This window comes from Agelaius tricolor, unplaced genomic scaffold (genome assembly GCF_023055355.1).
Source record: "Agelaius tricolor isolate 1412-34295 unplaced genomic scaffold, bAgeTri1.0.p SCAF_7, whole genome shotgun sequence".
Taxonomy (NCBI): domain Eukaryota; kingdom Metazoa; phylum Chordata; class Aves; order Passeriformes; family Icteridae; genus Agelaius; species Agelaius tricolor.
In genome coordinates, this window is record NW_027269267.1 from 47,524,384 (window position 1) to 47,550,768 (window position 26,385).

The window sequence follows — 26,385 nt, forward strand, 5'->3', positions numbered from 1 at the left end:
AACTATTAGAATTTTCTTGGAGCAGTTGAGGATTTTCTTTCCCCTTGACAGAAACTTTACTTTCAAAACCATGTATGTGATAGTTTAACCTTGGTACATATGCTTAGCTAGAGGCTAAGAAAAGAAAGGTTCACTATTAAATGACTCATTAATCAGCTTTAAATCTGATGAATAATACTTTACAACCTCTTTGACATGTGGTAGGGTCTGCAGCAAGTTTGGCATAATGGTTTCACTTAATAAACACCTGATTAGCATTGTTTAACAGGTTTGGATTGCATGAAAACAGTAAAATGGCCACAGTCTATCTAGTTAATTCCTCATTAGCAGCCTTACATTCACTGTGTTTGACAGACTGTATACCAGCTTTGACACAAGGTGACCTCTTGCATGGTCCTGTTCATCACCTTCAGTCTGTCATAAATGGAGTCAGTATAAATGTCAATAAGAATGTGCTATCACCAGAGAATTTTGAGAATTAGAATCCATCTGGTATCATAAAGGTTATTTTTTCCAACCTTATCATTACAGACCTGATGAAATTATATTGAGTAACAGGTAAAAATGTAAGGAGATAAAGACACAGTAAAACGTCTGGGTGGAGGCTTTTATTTAATAGATGTTGTAAAAGCTGAAAATTTGCAGTATGTAATCAATTTCAGAAAGTAGGGAAAATGTATCATAGCTTATAAATTTTAAATAAACATGAAAATATTTATTCAGTCAAAAGATTTGGTAAACTGTTTTCTACTTTAATTTGGATTAATGAGTTTCTAAAATACATTGTTTTTTATCTTTGAAGAGCGATTACTGTTTGGCAGCGCATTCACTTTATTTCCTCACAGTGTGGGCTATCCAGGAGCTAATGACATCCTGGTTCTGCTATGGGGACAAGAGAAAATTTTAACTAAAATTACTGGAGAATCTGATGCAGTCAAGTTATTTTCCAATATGAATTAATCCCAACTTCTTCCCTGATGTGTACTCCGTCTAACAAAGCATAATGTAATACCAGACAGTGCAGTGGTCATAGAAGGTTAGTCACCATCACGTTACACAAATTACATCTACAAGGTAGGAAATATGCCCTGCAGATCTTCTACTGATTGAAAGTCCTGTGAATTTGGTGAATGAGGACATTTTTCCCAGTACTAATTTTTATCATGAAAGAGCATATAATCTAAAATAGGGGGGAAAATTATCCAGTGCAGAAGCAAAGATAAGCTCTACATGGTGTTATAAAGATTTCTTGTGTTCTCTGATGAAATGATTTGTGTTCCAGAAGAGGCCTGGAAATCCAGTACATAAGATCATGTTGTCCAAATTTAGAGTACACACTTTTCTTACACAACAGTGACTGCATCAGCCCTGAGGAGCTTCAGATCATCAATAATATTCAGGAATTTTGCTTAACTAAAACAGACAGTGTCAAGAATGGTCACTAAATCTTGCTTATCTTTGTCCACATGATTATTTTAATTAATTTGATTGAGATTAATTATCTTAGTACAGTGGCTGTCTTCGCCCTCTACTCTGCCATGTCAGAAGTGTTTTGTCCAGTTCTGGGCTCCTGAGTTCAGGAAGCACAAGGAACTACTTGAAAGGGTCCACTGGAGGGCTACAGAGATAATTAGGGGACTGAACCATCTCCCTTATGAGGAAAGACTGAGGCAGCTGGGCCAATTGAGTCTGGGGAAGACTGGGAAGGGATCAAATAAATGCATACAAATATCTTAAGGGGATATATTAAGAGGATGGGGTTAGATTTTTTCTGTGCTGCTCATGGATGGTATAATGGGCAATGGTCACAAACTAAAACCCAGGAAGTTCCATCTGATTAATAATAAACGTTCAAACAGGATGCCCAGAGAGTTTGTGAGTCTTCTTCTTTGGGGATATTCAAAACCTGCCTGGACATAATTCTGTGCAACCTGCTCTGTGTGACCCCCATTTTATCCGGGGATTTGACTAGATCTCCAGATGCTCCTTACAACCCCAACCATTCCATGATTTTGTGATTCTTCCGAGTGCTGAACTTGCAATTCAGCTGCTTAAATCTCAGATTTATTAATATTTGGCAATTAAAGTGGAATTATTCACAAACTCAAATATAAGTTCCTAAATATGCATTAAAAGACTCAGAACAAATAATGCAGAGCACTCAGGCATTTATGCCTTTGCAAATACTCCTGAAGACAACTTTCTTGCAGCGCTAGCAGGAGTACAAAGAAAGTTGCTGTGCCTACAGAAACATTATTGTTGAACACAGCCTTATAATTTAGGCAATTGTTTTTGACAGGTCATAGTAATATAGAAGTCACTTGAGGCATAAGTTCATTTTGTCATGTCCAGTTTATATACATCAGACAAGATGACCTATAAAACCAACATTTCAATGGGACTTTGATGATTTCCACAAGCAGAGGACTGGACATCTGATTTTTAAGGCTGTTTTGTGATTATGTTTAGAAATGACAAAGGTTAATTCAATGGTGTAATTTTAAGAGCAGAGATTTATCTTACCTAGTTAAAGTTATACATTAAATGAGATGTGCTGTTTATCATACTTTATCACAATCACTGGTACCCAAGGCTCTTTTTAGTACACCTCTTAGTGATAAAGATGTGAGCTCACAATAGAGTATTCCAGCTGTTGTTTAGGCAGAGATGAAGCAATTGAAACTTCCTCAGTAGAGAACTTGTGCAGTTGATAGAAGTAGGTGGTTACATGTTCATAACCCAGAATTCATACTTGCTTAAAGTCTAAATATTCCATTCAAATTTTTTATGCAATTCTTATGCTTCCAGAATTTTTAAATTTAATTTTCCACCAGTAAAAGAATTGCAATGAAATACTTTTACAAAGCAATTTTTGTGATTTTTGTTTTTAAAAAAATGTATATACAGTATTAATATAATGTTCTATAACATTAATATCATTATAAGTAAATTTACAAACTAATGGGTTTTACTATTACTCTTGCTCATATTTCTCTTTCTTCTTTATTTTCCCATGTTGGTGTAGAAACCTAGCTAAAAAAGAAAAACAGAATGAAGTGAATATTCAGTTTAAATTTTGGACTATATATCAAGAGCTCAGAGATTTTAAAAATAACTTTGGGAGGAATTTTTGTAATTATATTTTATTTTCATTTTTTGTACTACATTATGCTTTCCATCATCTGCACATCAATATAAGAAACCACCATTATTATACCTAAAAATAATTACAGTCACAAGGAACTATCACTGCGAATGATAACATTTGCATATCTGATTAAAACATATCTATCTAAACTAATAAATTCAAACACAAAAATATCCAAACTAATAAATCTAAATACACCTATTTAGCAAAATGTTCCCATATACACTAACAATGAATTCTACAACTATTTGTAGGAGCAGCACTGTTTTTCTGATACTACAGGCTGTATAAGTATTCCAGCATGGATAAATGTAAAATCTTAAAAACACCTATTAATGGGAAATAGAATATCTTAACTACAGGTCTAAAACCTGTACACGTGACTGCTAACTGTATCAGGCAGAAGGCTTAAAATAACCAGTTTTATAAATTTATTTTGTATTTTTTCCTAAAAAATTTGAATGCAATTTTATATCTTTATTTTCCTTCTTAATATCAGTTTTCTAATATTTATTCAATATAGAAAGGAATAGCAGAAAGTGAATTAAAATCTTTGGGCCAGATACATTTAGCATTTAATTCACATTGCTCATGCATTTCGGTTTCCCTGAGATGCAGTTATTGTATGTAAACACATTCATAAAACAGGAAATCCCAATGGTCTGATGTTTCTTCAATCAGGCATGAAGAGAATGGAGAGAAAGTACTAGCAAATACTAATATGAATAAGAACACTGTTTTATTTTGAGGATTCCTGTTAAAAACTAAGTATGAAAATTCCTTACATATAAAAATTATTTTTTCCATCCTGATATTCCTTTAGATCTACTATTTTCATATGTTTAGCATGTGTCATTCAATGTCTCTCCACTTCTTCCAGATCAGCCAAAGCATAAGCCTGGTGCACAAGCTAGGTACATCATTCCTCTATTTTAATATATCCACAGGGTGTTCTTCCACAAGTTTTGAGTTTGGATCTCACTTTTTGGTTAAGTTTGGGGGGTGTGTGTGTGTGTCTTTTTGTTTATTTTTCCCTTCCCTGTTTTTGTTTATTTCCTCTTCTAATTCTTCCTTTAGGCAGCTTTTCTTTTTAAAGTTCTTGTTTTAACTACAGTCTTTAAAGGAGATAACTTACTCAAAGTTAAAAGTAGCTGTTGTTCCAGCACCTATCAAAAACACTTTTAAAAATGTTTTCATTTATTGGTTATTTTTTTACTTCTGAATCAATATACCATGGAAGTGCATGATTTTTTCCTGGGATGTTAAACTTCAACAACAGAATAAAACCCATCAATCCAGTGCTTAAAGAAAATTTAGATAGCTAATTAAAAAAAAAATAAAATTATCTTGCCAGATTCTAAGTACCAGCAGCAAATTATGATGCAGAAATAGTTCTTGAAAGTGTTTGAAATTTTTGCATTTTTAATTACAACACAACGTATCATTAATTTATCAGTTTTTTTGATAGTTTAGAGAATAGTTATATATAACATAACAGACATTTAATAAAAGTAGATTTCAGGTTCTTACAGATGTGATTTTTTTTTTCCACAAAGTCCATAGTCATCCATATTGAGCCCAAACATGTAGGAAGACATAGGTGGAAGTATATTAAATCTGACAAATGACCTCCCATGTGCAAAGGAGGAAATAAAGATTCATTCTCCATGTTTGTGAGATCATTTTGATGAAGGGAAGGCTAATTGAGGATGACATATATTCTAAATCTAATTCAAATCAGCATTTTTACATGAAGACTCATCACATTTCCAATGGTATGCTCTACCATAAAACAGCTTAGTAAAGATGTTGTGAATTAGATTCTCCATTTTTTAAAAAATGCTTCAAAAGAATTGACATTTTTAGCAGCAATGAGTTTCCAGTCTTAATAATAATACAAAAAAGGTACCTGCGGCATTTCACATCTTCTGTGAGAAGATGCTGTTGGAGTTAATTCAGAAGATAGCCAGAAATATTATTGGAGAGATGGAACAACTCTCCAATGAAGGCAGACTGAGGTTGTTCAGCTTGGAGAGCAGAAGGCTCCGAGGATACCTCATTGAAGCCTTCCAGGACCTAAAAGGGGCCCATAAGAAAGCTGGAGAGAGTCTATTGACAAGGGCATATAGTGATAAGACAAAGGTTAATGGCGCTAAAATAAAAAAATAGAGTTTTTGAATAGATATCAGGAAGAAATTCTTTACTATGAAGGTCATGAGGCACCTTAACAGGTTTCCCAGGGAAGCTCTGGATGCCCCATCCCTGGGAAGTGTTCAAGGCCAGGCTGGATGGATTCTGAGGAGCCTGATCTATTGGGAGGTGTCCCTGCCCACAGCAGAGATGGAACAAGATGATCTTTAAGTTCCCTTCCAATCCAAGCCATTCTCCAATTCTAATTCTTCTTAATACAATTAAGTGTCATGTTTCTGAGAAAATTGCAACTAATATGGGAATATGTTTAGCAAACGTGAGAGAAGGTAGGATTTCTTCCTGTAAAAACATCACCATTGTAATGTTAAATTACAGACTTTTTTTCTCTGGCATTAATTAGGTAATCATATTTAGGAAGAACTGGTACTATTTTGTCTTTAAAAATGAGAAGGACTATCATTAAGTCCTGCTGCTTCTCATTTTAAATAGTAAAAAAATCTTAAGATCATTATTAACACAAAATTAATAATTCAGTTCCTTAAAAATATTCATATTATCTTACACTATTTTGCTTTGTTAATAAAAAAGATTACAGACTGTGTAGGTAATGCATATTATGAAAAGTCATGATCACTTCTCACAGAAAGATGAAATTGTATTTTGAAGACATATATGAAATTATGGTATAAAACACTGTAACTTTGTGCAGTGAATGAACTAGACAGAATGTTTAGGACTTATTCTACCTGAATGCATTGGTAATACTTTTCAACCATTTAAATTAAATTTGCATGCAAGTATTTTTATGGAAGGAAGGATGATGTAAACAAAGCTGATAATTTTATTTATAATAGTTGATTTCCACTCTCACAGTGGTCATTCAGCCTTCTTTCCATCATAAAAAAAACCCACCAAACTTCAGGTTTCTCTAACATAGCAATACTTTGGAAGTAGATGAGTACCAGTGTGTGGTAATTTTATTATTCTTCTTCTGGAATTTTTTCCCTTAAAAATTCTACAACTTTAAAACTGCACCATAAAATTTGGCAAATTTAGTTTTCATACATAGACAAAAAAGCTGACAATAGCAATTAGAAGTTCTGATTTACCATTTCAGACATTAGATACACAACAGAAAAAAATAGTACTTAAATATTAAAGGAAGATGGCTTTTCCTGCAGAGCCTCTTCAATGTAGTGAAAATTATATGTGACTGTAGCCTTATCAAAACTATTCAAAAAAAATCCCAAACAAAATAGGAATGAGACACACAACTTTAAAAGAAAGTTTTAAAGAAGCACAATTAAGTCTACACCTTGCAGCAGGGAATGATGGCGATAATGGGACTGTTGCCCTGAAAAAGGGGTTAGAAGCCTTATTAAAGCAACCATCTCCTCAGTAAAAAACTCAGAAGACTCCAGGGAGATGAGGACATATTGAATATGTCATCATCCATTCGTATATAAAAAAATAATCTTCATCTGGTGGGTCCATAGTAACTGCTGTGAAGTATTACCTCTACTTTGGAATCCCAGTTATATATGTTATATGTCATAGAAAACATGAAGATCTGAGATTATGCTTTTGGGTCTTTAAACAGAGCTATTTCCTTTATTTTTAATGAGTAAAATGCTCCTTTATTTCCTGAAAGTGAAGAAAGGGCACAGATATGTCTAAGTCAGATAAGCATGTCTAAAAAAAAAAGACAACCCTAGATTTTTTTCCTCAAATGAACAGTAGTATTTGCTTAAAAATCATGTTACTTGACTTCTGGATCTCTTCCTGGTTTAGCCTCTGCTTAGCCTCTGCAGTTTGCTTCCACTCATGCTGAACAAATTAAATGGAAAGTAACACCATTCAGTGAATAGTAACAGAAAAAAATTCAAATTGCAATGAGTAGTTACCCATGTAGGTATTTTCCTGTGTAATAATTTACAACTTCTGTCACTTCCCAATCTACTATTAGCAACTTTGTATATAAGGAGAGCAAAAGGAACACTGTAGTGTATAACTCAGGCTCTGTTGCTTGTAATGATTGTGTTCTTCTTTTAAGGCTTCATTTATTCTTGACAGAAACAATTATGTAGAATTATGTGGAATAATTATATCGAAGGCAGGTGGTATGCAGTGTTCAAATTAGAAAGTATAGAGCATTGTTTGGCTGCTATCTAGAATATCCTGGACATAGAATAAAAGTTTATATCAAGAGGCAACAATATTACACCTTGGTAATGTGTTATTTAATTCAAATATCACAATATTCATTGTGCAATTCGACAATATTCAGAAATAATCCAAGCGTAACTCCACATCTAGGGGTTACTTTAGATTGAAATGCATACTCTTACCTATAGAAAAATAACTGAGTTTATACAATAAAAAATTGGCATGTGCATATACAAGTGTACTACATAAACGGCTTATTATGAATTTAAAAAAATAAAAAGAAAATAAGAAAAAATGTTTAACAAACCACCATATTTTAATTCCATGCTATTTCACAATTTTTCATGTGCTTTAACTGTAATAATTGTAGCTGGAATAATTGCAATATAAAACCAATGAACTTTCCCAAAAGTGATGCTACTGGTAAGTAATTTCACTTACTCATATAACAGCATAGGTTAAAGTGGACCTTTAAGATCATATCCTTTCAACCCCACTGCCATTGGCAGAGATACATTGCACTAGACAAGGTACCTCAGAGCCCCATCCAACCTGGTCTTGAAGACTTCCAGTGATGGGGTATCCACAGAGTCTCTGGGCAACCTGTTAAAGTGACTCATGATCTGCACAGTGAAGGATTTCTTCCTAATAGCTAAACTAAATCTGCCTCATTTCAGTTTAACATCATTAACCTTTGTTGTATCATTAAGTGTTCTTGTTATATTAGGTCTGTATTGGGTTTGGATGGCCAGGTTTTGGTGGTGGGAGGGCTTCACAGTTCTGTGAGAATGTGCTAGAAACTTCCTACAAGTCTGGTAGAGCTAATGCCAGGTCCTGCAGAATAGCTGTACCTCTGGCCAAAGCAGAGGCCAATTGAAAATGAGGGAAACACCTCTGTGATATTTAAGAAGGGAAAGAAAAAAGTGGTTGCTTAGCTGTAATTGTGACCAGATAAGAGTGGGATGAGACCATGTGAGAGGGACAGCCCTGCAGACACCAAGGTCAACACAGAAGGAAGGGCAGGAGGTGCTCCAGGTGCTGGAGCTGAGAGCTGCGATTGCCCTGCAGCCTGTGGTGAAGCCCATGTTGAAGCAGCTGAGCCCCTGCAGTACATGGAGGACCACAGGGATGTAGAGATCCACCACCAGGGCAGGGGGATTCCTGAGACGAGGCTGTGAACTCATGGGAGGCCCATGCTGGAGCAAGCTCCTGAAAGGGACGTGCAGAGCTGTAGAAAGAGAAGCCCATGCTGAAGCAGGTTTCCTGGTAGGACTTGTGATCCCATGGGGACTCATGCTGGAACAGCCTGTCCTTGAAGGACTGCATCCTGTGGAAAAGTGACCAGGAAGAGTGGAAGGACTGCTACCTGTGGAATGTACTCCTGTTTGGAGAAGTTCATGGAGAACTGTCTCCAGTGAGAGAGAACTCATGCTGTAGCTAGGAAAGACTCTTCTCCCTGAGCAGTGTCAGGAGCAATGTATGATGTACTGACTGTAGCCCCCATTCCCTGGCTCCTTGTACCATTGGGGTAGGAGGTAGAGCTGGAGAGGAGGGAAGATTGTTGGGAAAGGTTTTTTAAGGTAATATTTTACTTCTCATTATCCTGTTCTGCTAGCAATAAATTTAATTAATGTCTATAATTTGCTTTGCCCATGAGAGTATTTGGTGAGTGATCTCTCTCTGTCCTTACCTCAACTACTTAAGCTCACTTAATCCCTGTGTCCATGTCACCAGTGGAAATGTTAAACAGCACTGGTCCTAGTACCAACCCCATAGGCACTCTACTTGTGTCTGGTCTCCACTTGCACATTGAGCTATTGACTACAACTTGTTGAGTGCAACCATCCAGCCAGTTCCTTATCTGCTGACTGGTCCATCCATCAAATAATGTCTCTCTAGTTTAAGTACCAGGATGTGTTATGGGACAGTGTTAAATGCTTTGCACAAGTCCAGGTAGATGATTTTGGTTGCTCTTGCCTCACCCAACTTATTTTTTAATCTATGAGGAACCAAAAAAATGTAAGGATTTCTTACATTCAACAGAACTAAATAGTAGCAACCGAATTCAATCTTAATGTAAGGAAGAAAATTCAATTTCCTTTGACTTCATTGATGCAATGGCAGTACAAGAAACAAGTCCTTATCTCTTGCACATTGTCACTTTAAGTAGAGAAAGGAATGATGCAGGGATTGCATAAAAGGGGAAGTATTAACTATTTTTTGATTTCTATCTATAAAAGCAGAAAAGTAGAAATCTTATGTATGAAATTGAATTTCCTTTCTTTCTAGCTTCCCAATAATTTTATGCATCTCATGCAAGTTCTTGGCAGGATGTCGGATCTTTAGAAGGAAAAGAAAAAAAAAGTTAAAAGAATTGCTAAAATAAAAGTTTTTTAAAATACCAAGTAAAATTTTATGGCTTTTCTAGAGCCCTCTGTGAAATCAGGACAATTAATATCTGCTTTTTGCTGATGTCTCAGTTAGAAAGTTTCTTGTTATTTAGGTGGCCAGCTTGTCAAACCACTAATCACTGGGTTGGAAAGTACAATTTTTGAGTTACTTTCTCTCACTACAGAATACCTGTTTCTGTTATGAAAAGAAAAATATTATTTGCCCTTTAAGAAAAATATTATTTACCCTCCCAGTAAAACCTTTTTCACTGGGATTTTTTTCAATGCCAAAATCCTTTCTTGATATCATCATTAATTATTAGTTATTAACTGACTTTCCCCTTCCTTGCCTGCCAACAAAAAAAAAAAAACAACTTCAGAAATTAATATTTTCCATTATCTACACAGCCATTTTTGTGCTTAGTGTGGAGGAGGAAATTTAGGCACATTTCAGTGGATATTCTCACTTTACCTGCAATGACATTTTAGAAGGATCTATCCAATTCTTTTGATAACTTTCTTAGTCTTTTTGTTTATGTCACAATATTTTTAGCTTTTTTTCATAAAATATTTTGTTATGTTTATTATTCTCATCATCACTGCAAATGGAAATACAGCAGTCAAGATGTATTTTTGAATGATGTTACTTTTCTAACACCTTAATGCACAGAGTATTATTTCAATTGTTGCCCATTTCTTCAAATTAAAATTACAAATATACTATGGTTTTTAGAAATGTAAACAAAAGTGTTGTAGAATTGGAAATATTGCACAGTCAGTTTCACCATCAGTTGGTGGTGTTTAAATAAGTAAATCTGATGTCACTTAATTTAAACATCTTACCTGGTTTTAAGTTTCACTGTCTAGGTCTACAAGAATGAAATTGGTTTATTCTCTGGCAATTTATTGGATTACACTAATTTCTTTCCTCTTCATTAAAAGAAAAAGGCACCATCCCTAAGTACAGGGCAAGTTTGGCAAGATCCAATTTATAAGACCAATTTCCTGTAATATTTTTCTAATAATAATTCATCAAATCTTAGAATATCATGAGTTGGAAGCCACCTACAAGGGTTGAGTCCAGTTCCTGACTTCACACATGGCAATTTACAAGTTCCATCATATGAGAGTTGTCCAAATGTCTTTTGACCACCAACAGACTTGGGGCCGTGAGTGACCAGTTCCCCAGGGAACTTGTTCCAGTGTTTGGCCATCCTCTCAGTGATGATTCTTTCCTACTATGCAACCTGAACTTCCTTTGAGATAATTTTAATCAGTCACTTGTGTCTTATCATCAGACACCAGAGAGCAGAGATCATCACCTCCCTGCCCTCTCTCCCTCATAAGGAAGTTGTAGACAGCAAGGAGATCACTCCTCAGTCTCTTCTCTAGGAACAATCCTAGTCTTCTCAGCAGCTCCTCCTAAGTCATATCTTCTAGTCCTTTCACTATCTTTTTTGCCCTCTTCTGGACATATTGCAATATTTTATATATTTCTTATATTGTTAATCCCAATCCTGTACACAGAACTCAAGGGGAGGCCAACCAGTGTTCATTATTGTAGGAGAATTATTTCTTTTGTCAGTCTGCTGTTCTTGGTGCACCACAGGATACAGATGTCCCTTTTGACCTCCAGAACACAGTGATGACTCGTATTGAGCCTATGACCAACAAAAGCCCTAGATTCTTTTTCTACAGAGAAGCACCTTGCCTCACAGTCTACATGTACACCCAGGATTACACCATACCAGGGACAGGATCCACTATTTGTTCTTGTTTAATGTCAACACATACCTATTTATTACTTATTTTAAGAATATATATACCAAGTAATGTAATTTATCTCTGAGTACACCTAGATGGTCACTTTTAAAGAAACAAAGGAGGAAATGGGTATTTTTTTTCTCATCAACAAAACTACAACAAAAAATGGAACTGAGGAAAGGACCTGGAATTCTTCACAGGTTAATCTGGAATTTTCCAATATTGATGGTTTCTGAAAGTTATTTCTAAGGAAAGCTTTTGTTTCCTGTATTCCAAAAAGTATAAAATACAATTCCAATAAAACATCTCTAAAACATATTATAATTCTTTCTATTATTAGTAATAATATAATATCTAATAATGCCAGTAATAATAATAATATTGAAGAAGTAGAAAGGATATTTATTTTCAGGTGGCGTGTATAAGGCAAAAGATGGCTATATGAAAATTTAAGAATCAATTACATTAATTACATTCTTGAAATTTTCATCCATTGCTCTACTTTCTTTTTTTTTTTTGAGAACTCTATTCTTATTTCAAGTCAAGACTACAAAACAGGGCACATAAAATTCATAATGAAGTGTTTTCCCAGCCATACAATCCTTTTTTTGCCACCTGCAATCTTAACAGAACTGTTTTGAATCAAAACCTGAATGTTGCTCATACTTCAAATATACTTTTGTGTGCATGTGTGTGTAGTCTTCCTCTTTCCTCCCACATGTTCTCCACCTACATGTCTGTCAGTGTTTTCCAGGCAGCATTAAACCATAAGTCTTTTTTAGAATTGAACTCACAAACATGTAATTTGATGTGATGCCTTACACAACATAAAAAAAGGCTAAAAGTAATTTCTCCTATGAAGAGTGAAACAATATGAGGGAAATGATTTGCAGCAATATGGAAGTGTTGCTATAGTTTAGAAGTGTGTGTTTCCAGCAATAAGATCTTTGACTCCCCACCCTTGTTGCACTATGTCAAAGCTTTTGAGGTCTTTCATCATTTCCCCATAGCTTTGGGTTTCATTATTCTGTCTATACATTTATTTTGTTACTTTCCCATAATTACTGCAGTGAGCAAGTTCATTATATTTTTTTCTGGAGTCTTGCCTCTGTTGGTTTTTTATTACCTTTTCCAGGTAAGTGGACAAAAGACCAAAAGGAAAAAGGCACAGAATTTTAGACTGTATGAAGTGTTAAATAGTACCACCATTTTGCAGATGTGCTTTGAATTGTAGGAATAGCATTATTAATGCATGCATTCCTTTTGTTATTTTCTTTGGAAGTTCTTAGAAGATTGTGTCTACCTAGCATCTTAAGACAGTTTTAAGTTCAACCTGCTTGCACAGAGCTAGGAATATATTAGGAAGACCTGCAGAACTGTGGAAAAGATAACTTAGCTTTATGTACTAATGACCGAATACTTCATTTAAATAAATTGTATTGAGTGCTACATTTGACCATATCTATATTAATTTTAGAAATAAATTTAATTTTTAAAATTCAAGTAATGTTTTATTGGCTGACAAAATGTATTATAGCACATTACAACTATATAGATCTACTAAACTGCTAAAGTATTATGCCATCCTGTTTTGAAAAATATTGATCTTTTTTAAGCTGCTGCTTCTCTAACTACCATTTTATCGTAAATATTTATATTACTGTGGCATCTAAAATGTGATATTCATTGTGTAAACAATTAAATATTCACTTCTTATTTAATAACATATTCTGCCATCATTACATGTGCAGACCAGATCAATGTCAGGATATAGTTTCACAGTACTATGGGGAATTATGTTACAGTATGCAAAGTGCTAATTTCCTAACATTGTAATTAAAGTTTCTGAGTGACAAACTTTGGAAATTAGATGTAAGTCTCCAGTGTTTAAGAATGTCTGAATCATTTGCCATCATGCTTGAATACCTTTTCTCCTCTAAGTATTCACTAAACAGACTTGCAGGTAAGGGAGGGAGGGAAATTGATTGTTTATATTTCTTTGCTTCTGCTTTGGTGACTTAGAAGTACTTACATCACAGGTCTCAAAGGCAACCAATTTGCTGCCATCTCCTGTGAGTGCTGCTGAAGGTATATCTATACATGTTTTAAAGGGAGAAAGAATTGGGGAAGACCTCTATGAGAACAGGAGTATTTTTCTATGCTTTTCCCCCCAACATTTTCATGAGACTCCTACCAGCTACATTATTCCTAAGAGTTTTAAGCTTTTGAAATTTTAAGGATGAATCTGAAATGTCCTGAAAATGAATTTACTTATTTGCTTCAAAGAGTTTTCAGTGTGTGGCAGAGAAATGAGGAGTCCAGATTTTCTTTTTTTCCTGTACCCCTCCTTATTTATGTATTTATTTGTTTGTCTATTTCTAATTCATAAGAACCAGTAATATGTTATACCAGAGAGATTGTTTGAGAACAGAATATTTATTCTTAACCAGAATCGAGTTTTTGAGCCCAATGCTTATTTTATCAAACTTGCATGCCAATCAGCTAGGTCTGTTCTTTGATAGCTTGGACAATCTGCCTAGGAAAGGAAATACTTTGTATTTTTTTTATTGTAGCAAGTAAATTATCTTACACACCTCCATTGTCAAGGACATCAAAACAACTAATATCCTAGAATGAAAATATGGCATATATAGCTTTTTCACTAGTATGACAAGAAAGAATAATTACTGCTACTAGAGACTTCTGTGTACTTAGATGAGGTCAGAATCTCTAGCGTCTATTTACAGATGGCAAAATTTATATCTGACTTGTAATGATTTATAAGTGTGAGAGGAAGAAACTTCAGCAGTGGAACCTCTACATTCTGATCTTGGCCAGGAGCCTGCTACTTATGAAGACATACTGCCTCTTTTGTAAAGCCCTAGCAAATCTGAAAGTCCCTTCTGTTTTAATAGTGCTTTAGATTTCAGTATACAAAATACATGTCTCTGTAAACCTCTGTCAGGGAATTTAATTTCAAAAAAGAGCTGTGCCCATTCTCCAGGAACTAGTAACCCAGAACCTTTCAAATTTCAGGGTGATTTCCATAAAGTAAAAAATTTTATCTTGTTTTCCTAATTCTTTTTCTTCATTAGTTATTTTGTGGTAGGAGCAAAGACTATCCTGATAGAAGAAAAGCATTATTTTTATTTGATTTGGAGAATTCTTTACTTTCTGAATACAGAACTTATAAAAATTTCTGTTTAGGCCTAAATACAGTAGGGAAACTTTCTTTGCTGCTCAGTGGCTTTTTTTATGTTTGTTGTGACAAGGAAAGAATTGAGAATAGCAAATAATGCATATTTACAAGAGATATTTCAATTTTCAGTCTAAAAATTAGTTATATATATTCAGATGTACTTTCACCTCTTCCTAACATAGGTCATTGTACTGTCATTCATTCACAAGTCCTTATAAAAGAGATCAAAATAAGTAAATGCCTAGCCTGGGGCAGATGCTCCTATGGTTTATGGTGGAAAGGAATATTTGAACAAATTCCCTCTAGGTTGTTAATGTTTAATCTGGTTTCTCACTCTTCCCTTTCTAATTTATCTCTGAACTTCAGCTACTTTCACTGCTTTGTCTGATTTCAGCTTAAAATAGTTGTTCTTAAATTATATTTACTTTGAAGTTATCAGTTGCTAAAAAAGATTTTGAGTATTCAAAGATATTTTCAAAGCTTTCAAAAAGAAGGTCTTGTGAACCCAAAGTTTTTTCAAAGTTCTACATCTTCTACTCCAAAAACGTTGGCTGGCGATACAAAACCTTGCTTCACTTGATAAAATCCAAAATGTGGTAGGAATGTAAGGAAACATGGATGGACATTGTAATTGAAGCCAAAAATCTATATAGTCTAGTGTTTCACTTTTAGAGTACCCAAAAGAAAAACTAAGTCTAAAGAGAACAAATGCTAAAACTTGTAGTGCTCCTCTTCCTGAGGAATAAACCAGCTCATGTCCAATCACTCATTTCTCCTTCCTCAGCTTTTGGCAGAAAATGAAGCCCAAATATTTTAAGAGTTAATTAAAATATTTACTTAGCCAGCATTTATTTCACCATGCCTTTTTGTCTGTTTCTTTGGGGTTTTTTTCTTTTTTTTTTTTTTTTTGTTTGTTTTGTTTTGTTTTGGTTTGGTTTTTTTTTGTTGTTGTTGTTGTTGGGTTTTTTTTGTTTGGTTTGGTTTTGTTGTTTGGGTTTTTGTTTGTTTGTTTGTTTGTTTGTTTTGTCATAGCTGTGCAAAATTTAGATTTGAGGTGTCATAAAGTTTGGGGAATATGTAGATTCAATCATCAACAGCCTTAAGATTTTCCTGGAAAAAATAAGCTGAAAAACATTAAAGATTTACAATTTTTTTTCCTGTTAAATCCCTAGAACATCTTGAACCTTTCTTAATCTTTAAAATATCCTGGTAAGATTAACTCTGCTTCTTAGATGAGTAGCTCTGTCAGAATACTTCACCTGCAGATTGTAGTGCCTAAGCACTTCTAACATTTATTTTAATTTATAGTAAGTGTTTGGTAAATTAAATTTCTTGGCATGCTTTTATCTATTGTGCAGTTTTAATCTTTCACATACTTCAGTACAATTTAGAAAGACTTTCATTGCGCAAATTAGTTCTGTATTGCCTAAGAGAAAACTCAAATATTTTCTCATAACGCTAAGTTATATGACATTGGAATTTTTAGTTATAGCTCTTTGTTATGTTTCACATGGTGGAATTACACTGAGGTGAAAAGATATGTTAAGCTACAAAACAGCAATGCTTTTAATTTAAGAGGCTTTCCTGTTTCATTACTTTTTTACTCGTCAATGGAGCTACAGAAGATTGGAAATGAAGCTGTAGGAACTGAGTGTTAACTTTATGCATCGTATATTTAGAGTCTTACCATATTTTCATAAAGACCATCTGTAGGGGAAAAAAAACAACCAGCAAACCAGAACCATACAATCTGCACAATAAAAGACCTATATTCCACACTAAACAGTGGTTTTCACAAAGAGAATTTTCATTTTCCACTAGAGACTCTTATTTGGACCTTTTGGAAGTCTATGAATATGTTTTGTATTTCACCATTCACTTTTTGCCATCCTGTCATCTGAAATGTAGAACCAGGTGATGTGATGTAGGTTTAGTGCTACATTCATTTTCAAATGCGTAACAGGGAAAATAGGCATTTTTATAAAAGATCAGGCACTGAATACTTCTGATCTATAGCATGAACTGCTATTTTTGATTAAAAAAACCAACCTAATAAATGTTTATTTTCTATTGGCTTTTTAAAAAAGAAATATGCAATTATAATTAATTTGAACAGTGAAATAAGCACAATTTATCTTGGGTGACGTATTAAAGAGAAAATTCTTTTTTCCTTTTCTTCAGGTAGATATCTTGAATATGGAACTTCCATACTTACTGTATTTATACATTACCTATGCAGAAATAAAAAGCATATAAAATTCGTGTTGCATATGCTAAATATGTGTGTTAGGTTTTGCTTTTTAAAATTATGAATAAAAATTATGGTCACATTGAGTCATAAAATTTTACTTAATTGAATAGAAAATACATTGCCATAAATTCATCCACAAAAAGTTTTTTCTTAATTTTCTTCATATTTTTACGTATTCATGATTTCTTTAAAATTTTCTGATTATAGGTGATCTTTTCAAATCTTCATCTAAAATGAATTTAATTCTTCAAGAAGAATAAGTCTAAAAACAAAATAATAAAACCTTGGTGAATGTCACAGACATCTTTTCACTAAAAATCCTTTCTTTAGGATTTTTCCTTCTGAGAAGCTGAGAGGCCTCAGAGACAGAATGTAAACAATGGTTATCTGCTGCTGTGGAATGCAACAGGTCCACCTGTGATTGGCCCATCTTGGATGTTTATAATTAATGGCCAATCAAGGACCGAGCTATCTCAGACAGAGTCCGAGAGAGCTGCCTTTGTTATCATTCTTTTCTTTTCTATTCTTAGCTTAGTTAGCTTCGGAGAAAACCTGTCCTTCTGTTTCTTTTTAGTATAGTTATAATGTAATATATATATATATCATAAAATAATAAATCAAGCCTTCTGAACATGGAGTCAACATTCTCATCTCTTCCCTCACCCAAGAACCCCTGTGAACACAGTCACAAGTAAAACATACATTGCATGGTAAATAATATAAACTTTCTCCTGTTTCTCCTTTTTTAATTTAATAAATAGCCAAACGATTTTAATTGTATTGACACTGAATTACATCTAGAATAAATCTAGAGTCTGCTCTGATCTTTCTTGTGACTCAAAGTCTTACTCCTGCAGAAGCTGTACTTCAGAGACAGATTTTTGGCTAGTTTTCATTTATCCTAAATTTAGAAATCTCCACTTCAGCATGAGAATGAGAGGTCTTGTTCCTACAAATGCTTTCCATGTAACTGTATATAGAGTAATGGGTGCAGTTCATGTATTTGCTACAATAGGCATTCATAATAGAAAAAAGACCCTCCAAATCTCTATAGGCTGTTTAGGAGGAGAAGACAGTTTGGTCATTGAAAGTTAGGTGAGAAAAATTCCCTTACTGCTTCAGTGGACAGGCCTATATAAAATAAAGGCTGTCTGAAACAAATAATTTTGATTTGGACAGTTTCCTGAAGGACATGGTGCAGATAGCTGAAGGAGCACCACATCAATTTAAAGATAAGAATCTGCAGTTCTGATTTGTCTGCTTTGTACATTATATTAAATGAATGTGTAAACAGCATTTACAATAGCTCATGTCTGAATTTAGGACTAAGCTAACAACTAATATACAGTGAATTAACCAAGACAAGTTACACACATTGGGTGGAAAAGGAAGATCAATGACACACTCCATTGAAAGGAATGACAATTAAGATAAATCCTATACTATGTTATTTAGCATATTTTCAACAAAGCACATTATACTCAAACTTACATACATTTTTTCTCTTTTTGACAGTTTGTGACTGAGTGCTTTGTGAAGCCATGAACACTGTTGGCACAGATTCTCTGGATCTCCCCTGGGTTATTCTTAGTTTTTTTATCACATTGCTACTAAAGCACTGACACTAAGTGCTGAATATATAACTTGTTTCTAATTAGATACCCTCTGTTTGCAAAATCTGTGACAAAAAAAAAGTGTTTTTCTAAATCTAATCTGGATAAAGGCAACTTATTATGAGTAGCATGTGATATGTGTAAAGGTTCTATCAAACAAAAGGAGGTGTTTCAAGCATTCCCCTGGAGCCCTGCTACCCTGATGGTAATTTTAAATTTGAAATATATTATCATTTAAAGAGCCTGAAAGAGGTAAAGAATTAATTCTCTCTACTAAAGTCAACAAATAATTATGAGTGCAGGATTAGATTGATAGATTAGTGGCATGGTAAATTAAAAATAAAACAGTAAGGGATACATTAAATCAATCTAGCTACTTTGAAATTATTTATTAATACTCTATTTGGGAATTTTAAGAGACTGATACTAAAGGCACAGCCACAGTGTCTATGGGGATCCAAATTTAAGAGATTTAAAAATACAGCACTTTTCTCCCCTTGCTATTTGTGTTCTTTAACCTTTTGAATATTATGAATGTGCCTTCATCATCTTTTCACTTTTGATGAAGATGCATTTCTGAAAAGAATATTATACTTATGGGTTTGGTTCAATCCACAATACAGTAACAAATTACATGATTGCCTTCCTTTAGGATGAAAGTAAACCAAGAATTGCACACTAAAGATTAATGTGATTAACTTGATCCAAGCACTAGTGGGTATTTAGTCTGTAGGGCTTTGCTATGGCTAATTGGAAGCAAAGCCTCCCAAGATGTATACAGAATACCTACCAGATTCTCAGTGTCCTCTATTTTGCTTAGTGATAAACTTTTGATGTGCCACACTGATAGCCTGGCACAACTTGGGACCTCAGGGAAGGAAGGATGAAACCTATTCCTGGATGCTTATGACCTCTGTTATCCTTGTGGCTAAAAAAGTGCTTCAACTGAGGTGCATTTCTGTGCATCTTATGTTAGCATTTAACTGTTGTTTGACATAACAGAAGCAAAATTATGTGGTACAAAAACATGATTGGCATCACTGATCGGGATTTCATACAGATTCACTGACCTCTACTTCCCTTTGCATATTGCTGCTCTTGAGTGAGTCTGCCCTGCCTCTCGTCATGCCTTGACTGAAACAACAGGGAAAAAAAAAATCTCCCAAAGGTAAACATTCTGACTTTGAACCCATGTTTCTTGTTTTATGCATTATGGACCTATGCAAGAACCAAATCTGTATTTATAACTCTGGTTTTTTAGGTGATTAGATTTTTTTTGTTTTTACAGTATGAATAAGATGTGTTATTGACAGAGCAGTCTCTCACTTTGCTCAATCAAATGGAAACCTTATTCATTTCCATGATGTACTGTTGGCAGCTGCTAAAAGAGACATTACCCTTTTAGTAGTTTTAGGTAAGCTGCAGCAAGAATATGGGGTGGATTAGCAAAATATGGGGGATGAAATACAGCACTGCTCAACCAAAGGCTTTCTTCTGAGCTCTCAGATGCTAGGAAAAGGCTGTGACAAAGAGAGGGTGTGCCTGAAAGCGTTGCTGAATGCTTGAGTGGCAGCTCTCTGTATGACAAGTCTTGGGGGATTGGGTACTTAAATCTTAATTACAAAAAACAATCATCATCAGGTATTAAATCTCTACAGGGAAATTGAAAGACTCAGAGAAGAGAATCCCAATAGTGGAGATCTGCTCTACGCAAATTTAATTGACTCATATTATACAAATAAACCTGATAAATTAAAAAAAAAAAAGTACCTGTAAGAAATTGTTGAGTGATTCTACTATAAACCAGATGCTGTGAGAAAGATAGGGGCTTGGATTTTCAACCTGAAGAAACTCAATGACTGCTTAATGAAGAGCTAAATGCCACAGCTGACCAACTTTCTTAGAACAATTTGTAATGCACCTGAAAGCAGAAAATCTTTTAGATCATTCAATGTCAAGCATTTTCAAAATATAAATGGATACATTTACACATTATTTAGGCTTTGTCATGCCTGTATGATGCAAGCATGTAAAAAATCATTTTGAAAATCTACATTGGTGGAAATGGAAATGTCTCTAAAAATGAGAGGGCTTTACTGTAGATAAGTAATAAAAATAAGGGTTCTGCTATCACTCTCTGGAACTGAAGGAGAGTGGCAGTCATTGTCAGTGATGTATTTTGTGGTAGCTGTGGGCAGGAGTGTAAAGCAGGTCTCAATTTTGGGGAAATGATTTTCTAGTTAAACAGTGGCTAATTTTAGATCTTTTCAGAAACAATAAGATAGTTCTGTCACACTCAATTCACAGCATAATTAACAACAGATTTTTTTTCTTTCATATTTACTAATCACTTTTGTTATTGTAAATGACTGACCTAGCAGGAAAAATAAAGTTTATAAGCAAAAAAGTTCTGCTTAGAGTATATTGCATTTGTTCTGTGCTTTCTTTATTTGCCCTATTGACAATAGCACTAGTCAGAGTGACAAAAACACAGTAGGTGGCTTCTTCATAATCTTTGAATAGAAAATTTTTTAAAGTAAATTTCTATGGCCTGGACAGATGTAGCACTGTGTGCTTCTCATGTCAAGTCATGGTTCAGCTCTACATTTCTCTAGTGACAAAGGTAGCCTAAGAGGTTCCCAGACTTCTGGGACTGTGCTGACATTTCTAACATGATTCACAACTTCAGCTGAATTAAATGTATGTCCAAGAGTGATATAATATGGACTAAGAGTGATGGAAGTTATAAATAAAAGTTATAAATAAAATAACTTTCTTGTGAGTCCTCCCATAATACTTCATTGAACACAATTCTGCAGACTAGAAATGACTGTGTTGGAGCAGAAGCAAACATACATTATATAGAGGGCTTGCTTTGCAATTAGTAAAATAAAGCAGCATGGAACTGTTCCCTCTGACATTACTATTATGCTAGCTTTTCTAAGGCATTTTAGAGGAGGGTCAGCCTCTTTCTGCAAACAGAAGAAACTTAAATGAGACACTTAAACTAGATGGCCTAACTTTTGGACATTTAGAGGCACAAATGATGAATGACTAATGCATGGACTTTGCAATATTCAGTATTTAACATATGTCATGTTTCCTTTAAAATATTGGCTGCTGCTGTTTCCCCTCCCTTTCATATATACCTCAAGCTTCAGGAACATATGACTTCAGTTGTAGACTTCATCTGTAGAATTCCTTTTAAACTCAGTGGGAACTCAGATTGTGGAATCTGTCAGATCAAATCCTCTCTTCTGTGGAAATGCAAAAAGACATGATGAATAGGGAGTAAGATATTGTACTATCAGTCCAACAAGATTGCTGGTTTTTCTTAGCAATAAGCTTATTTAAAATGGCTATGACGCTTATAATGACAATTTTGTTGGGAAAAAACCCCAAGAAAAAACAAAGAAACCTTACCCTATTTTTGGTTAAAGCAAAATAATTAATTCTCCACCAGCTAATATGTAAATCCATAGATTGTTTAGTTGTTCTCACCTCCAAATACCCACATGAAAAAGCAAGAAAAAAGAGTAAGTATTTAAACTAGAAAATATGTTGATAAATGAAGTTTCTGTCATTAGAAGTTGGAAAATTATAGTCATTAAAAAGCCACCTACTGATACAAATTCTGTTTAAAAAAATGGAATTTCACTCTAGGTCACCTTTAAAAACATATATTGACAGTTCAAATTATAATGAACATGCAATACATGATAAAATATATTTAACCAAAGTTTGTAAACAATTGAATAGGTTTTGATGAACAAGAAAATAAACAAAATCATAATCTTTTCTGTTGCCTTTAGCTCTCTTCTTTTAAAATGCAGAGGTAATTCTTGAGTTGTGGTAATAATGTTTCATAGTACAAATTTTCCTCATAAACCTTTCCTTAAACATATTTTAGTGAAATTGTTGGAAAGAGTCTAAAGATTTCTGTAAAATAAATCGTTGCAATTTCTCTCATAAAATTATGGGGATGGATAGTTTAGACATAGTTCTGATCAATGAATTGTTTTCTGCAAAACTGTTTCATCAACTTTTAGTGAGAACCGATATGTGTGGGTTAAATCTCGTGTGTTCTCCTTCACTGCAATGACAGCTCTGTGGTATTACTGGGTGAAGGCTAAGAGTGTTCTTCCCTGAAAAACATATAAGCACATGTTCATGAGTTTACCATGCATTCCTTATTTTTGTAAGTACTATCCTGACAAATAATTACAGACATGAATATGCTCACTCTTTTCAAATTACAGCATTTCACCATGCAGCTGGCCATGCTAAGGAATCTTAATGATCCAATAAAAAATTACCTTATTTAATGGAAATCTTTCCTGTTGTGATTCACAAAAGAAGTGGAAAATCATACTTCTGATCTTGCTAAGTTAGACTGCAACGCATTAAAGTTGCTCAGAGGAGTGTGGACCATAGAAATATGGCTCAATAACCCTGCTGTCTGTTCATTGTTGTTCTGCCTGAGCCAGCTGAGAGGAATAGAAGTTAGAACAGGCCATAGCTCTTTGTCACTTCTCAGTCACGCTGTATATGGCACCTTCAACCTAACACTAAAAAGTTCTGTTAAGCACTTGATTGACCTCATAGTGCTGCCTCATTGCTAACCTAATAACTATGCCTCCTTGATAACATTTTTGATGGAAATCTTCCATCAGGAAACTAATTTTCAATGGGATCTGAATAATCTGCAGGGGGTTGTTAATTTATAGGAATTTTTTTAACAGAAAGTCAAAATATGATGCTTTAATCAAATCAAAATGCTACATTTTGACAGTTCTATTTTTATTTATTTCATAATGATGATGTATGTGTACATTATATTTGATATTATGTTCCTAAAATACAATATTGCTTATACTACTATAATATTAGAACTTCATTTCATATATAAACTATATGAATTAAAATTATAATATTTAAAAGAAAGGCCTAAATAACTCAAGCTAAAGCAAAAGTGTTGAGTTTCACTTCAGCAAAGTATATTTCTCATCTGAATGAGAAGAAAATTTGAAGGAAAGTAGTCTTCTGATATTAAAATTTGGTATAGTATGGAAATGTATAACTTTTGAATCTTAATTCTTGATTATACCAGATTATACCAGATTCTAATTCTTGATTATACCAGAATTCTCAAATGCTCAAATTTAATCAAATGCATTCTACCCTAATCAAGAAACTTCTAACATAATTTCTACTGCTGTTCCATATTCTGGTGCTGTCATCCAGCAGAAGAGAGGACTATGTTACAGAGAGCCTTGCACTATGTAGGAATAAAGAATGCTGAAAAATCTGAAGAAAGGCAAAGAGAAATACTGATGCAAGGAAGAGGAATATTCTGAAAAGAATTCCTTCACTACTTGCAAAGCATCATTTTCTCTGTGCCTAGGATAGCCAACATTAGTCTTTAACATTATCCCAGCTCTGAATTTACCCAGGAGGAAGAATGTCATTCACTGAATCATCACTAATGTAGTTTAGAGCTGATTCTAATTCAAATGTAGTTTTCAGCTCTGAAATGAACTGATAAAATGCTCCAAAGTGACTTAGAAAGAAAAGCAGAGATTTGTTCTCTCCCTAGATTTCCTTCTTTGTATATTTCTTCCTTAGAGACATTTAATAATTAATAAAGGAAGATTTCTGTTCTGTGAATTTCTATTATTTTGTTCATTTGTTTTGTTACCTCTAAAGAGTGGGGGGTTGTTTTTTTTTGGGGGGGGGTGTGGGGTGTTTTAAAAATGTGTTTGCAGTCATAATTAAGAAAATAGTTAAACCTGCTGTCAATTAACTTAATTGATTTAAAAAGTTGATGGGTGCCTGGAATGGAAGTATTTTGCCTACAGCTAAGCTGAATACAACAGTAATTTATTTTAATAATGAATGGTGAAGGAAGAATTGAGCAGAAATACTGTGTGGGAAACCCTCAGAGGGTTAAAATAAACACGCACAATGGTTAGTGCTAATTTTTCTTATAGCGGACTGAGATTTATTAAACCTGTTAATATTAGTGCTATAGAAAGAGTTTAGAAATAATTGGGCAAATTTTAGAGCAAAAGAAACCATCTTCCTTAGAACTGAGTCAAATTTAGTGGTGATGTGAAGAGTGTCAGTTTATGCAATAAATATCAGTTGATCAATAAAACACTATTTAATACAGGAATAATAACCTAATTGGCATATATATGTATGATATTTTGTGAGTGTGAAAATTCTAGACGAATATAATTCACTTGACTTGAGCCTGTGGGGCTGTAGTAAGGGCAATTTTTCCAGTTCCCACAGCTTATACAAATAATTTGTGATAATATGTGTTTTGAATATCTGGGGGCTCATGTTTCATTCAGTTGTGACCAGTAAGAGTTGGTTTTTAACTGAAGGTGAACTAGAAGTAACAGGTTTCTATGTAACTTTAAATTTCTAATGGATGTTAATTTAATGTAGTTTCAACCTTTTTTACAAGCATCACAATTGAGCAGCCATTTTTTATCTACTAAACATTATAGGGCCTTTTTATTTTTATTAATGAAAAAAACCTTTTGGGGAAGGGAACCTTCCATGTTTGGGCATAAGTTCAGGCTGCTAATAAAATCTAAGAACCAGTTTATGAAGGAAAAATTTTAAAACAAATGAGGAAGAGAATATTAGTCCCAAATATGTTGTGATTGAATTTTGTCTCTAGTTTAAAGGGCTTTAAAGCTTTTTGAAATACTGTGTTCCATATGAGACAGGGCTGTGGATCAAGAATTCAAGCTGATTGCTATCTAAAAATGAGAAAAAGAGAGGAAACATTTGTGGGGAAGTAAATAAGTGATTTAGTATTGACATAAATGGTATAGACACTTAATAGCAGAAAATTTTGTTATATTATATATTAGGAAAAATAAGCAAAGAGTGAGCTCAACTAAAAAGTGTATAGTAATAGCCTAGAAATTTACCCTAGTAATACCCATGGTCACTTTATTTCCTTTCAGAGTATTAGAAAGGAGAAAGTATCTATGTTTTCCTATGTGTGATATATTTACAGAATTCTGCTTTAGTCTGATAAATTAGTAAATTTGATCTGATACATTATAACTACAGATTAATAAATTCAGATTAATATGCTTCACACTTGCGAAGCCAAATATTGGTTACTCAGCAGTTCTGAAACATACCATATTCAGGTTGTGATGATTACTGTTTCTAATATACTAGGAAGTCTTCAATACACTTTATTCTCAGTGAGACTTTATGATTATTAGATATTTCACCTGCCATTTATTATTTTAAATATTCATTCAGATATTTCCAGTCATAGTTAGTCAGATATTTCCATCCAAAGCTGCTATATGTTCAAGAGTAAAAGCAAGGCAAGTAATTTTAAAGAATTGTGATACTATACTACTAAGGCAACATTTCTTTCTTGATTATAAGAGCAACACGTTTTGAATCTTTCAACACCACCAAACAGGCCCATTGTGAAAAGTAGTTTAACCAAACCATATCTTACTATAATGTTGCAAAATGCACTGAGAGAAGGGAGTATTACCAGGCCAAATGGATTGGCTTAAACATTTTCGACACATGCCACAAGTTCACATAATCAGCCTGAGGCAGTAGGAAACTTAAAAGCTAGTTTGATAGTGTTTCTTACAAATATTCTTTGAATTTTATTACTTGTCTCCCACATGAGGCGTAATAGTTTCAAT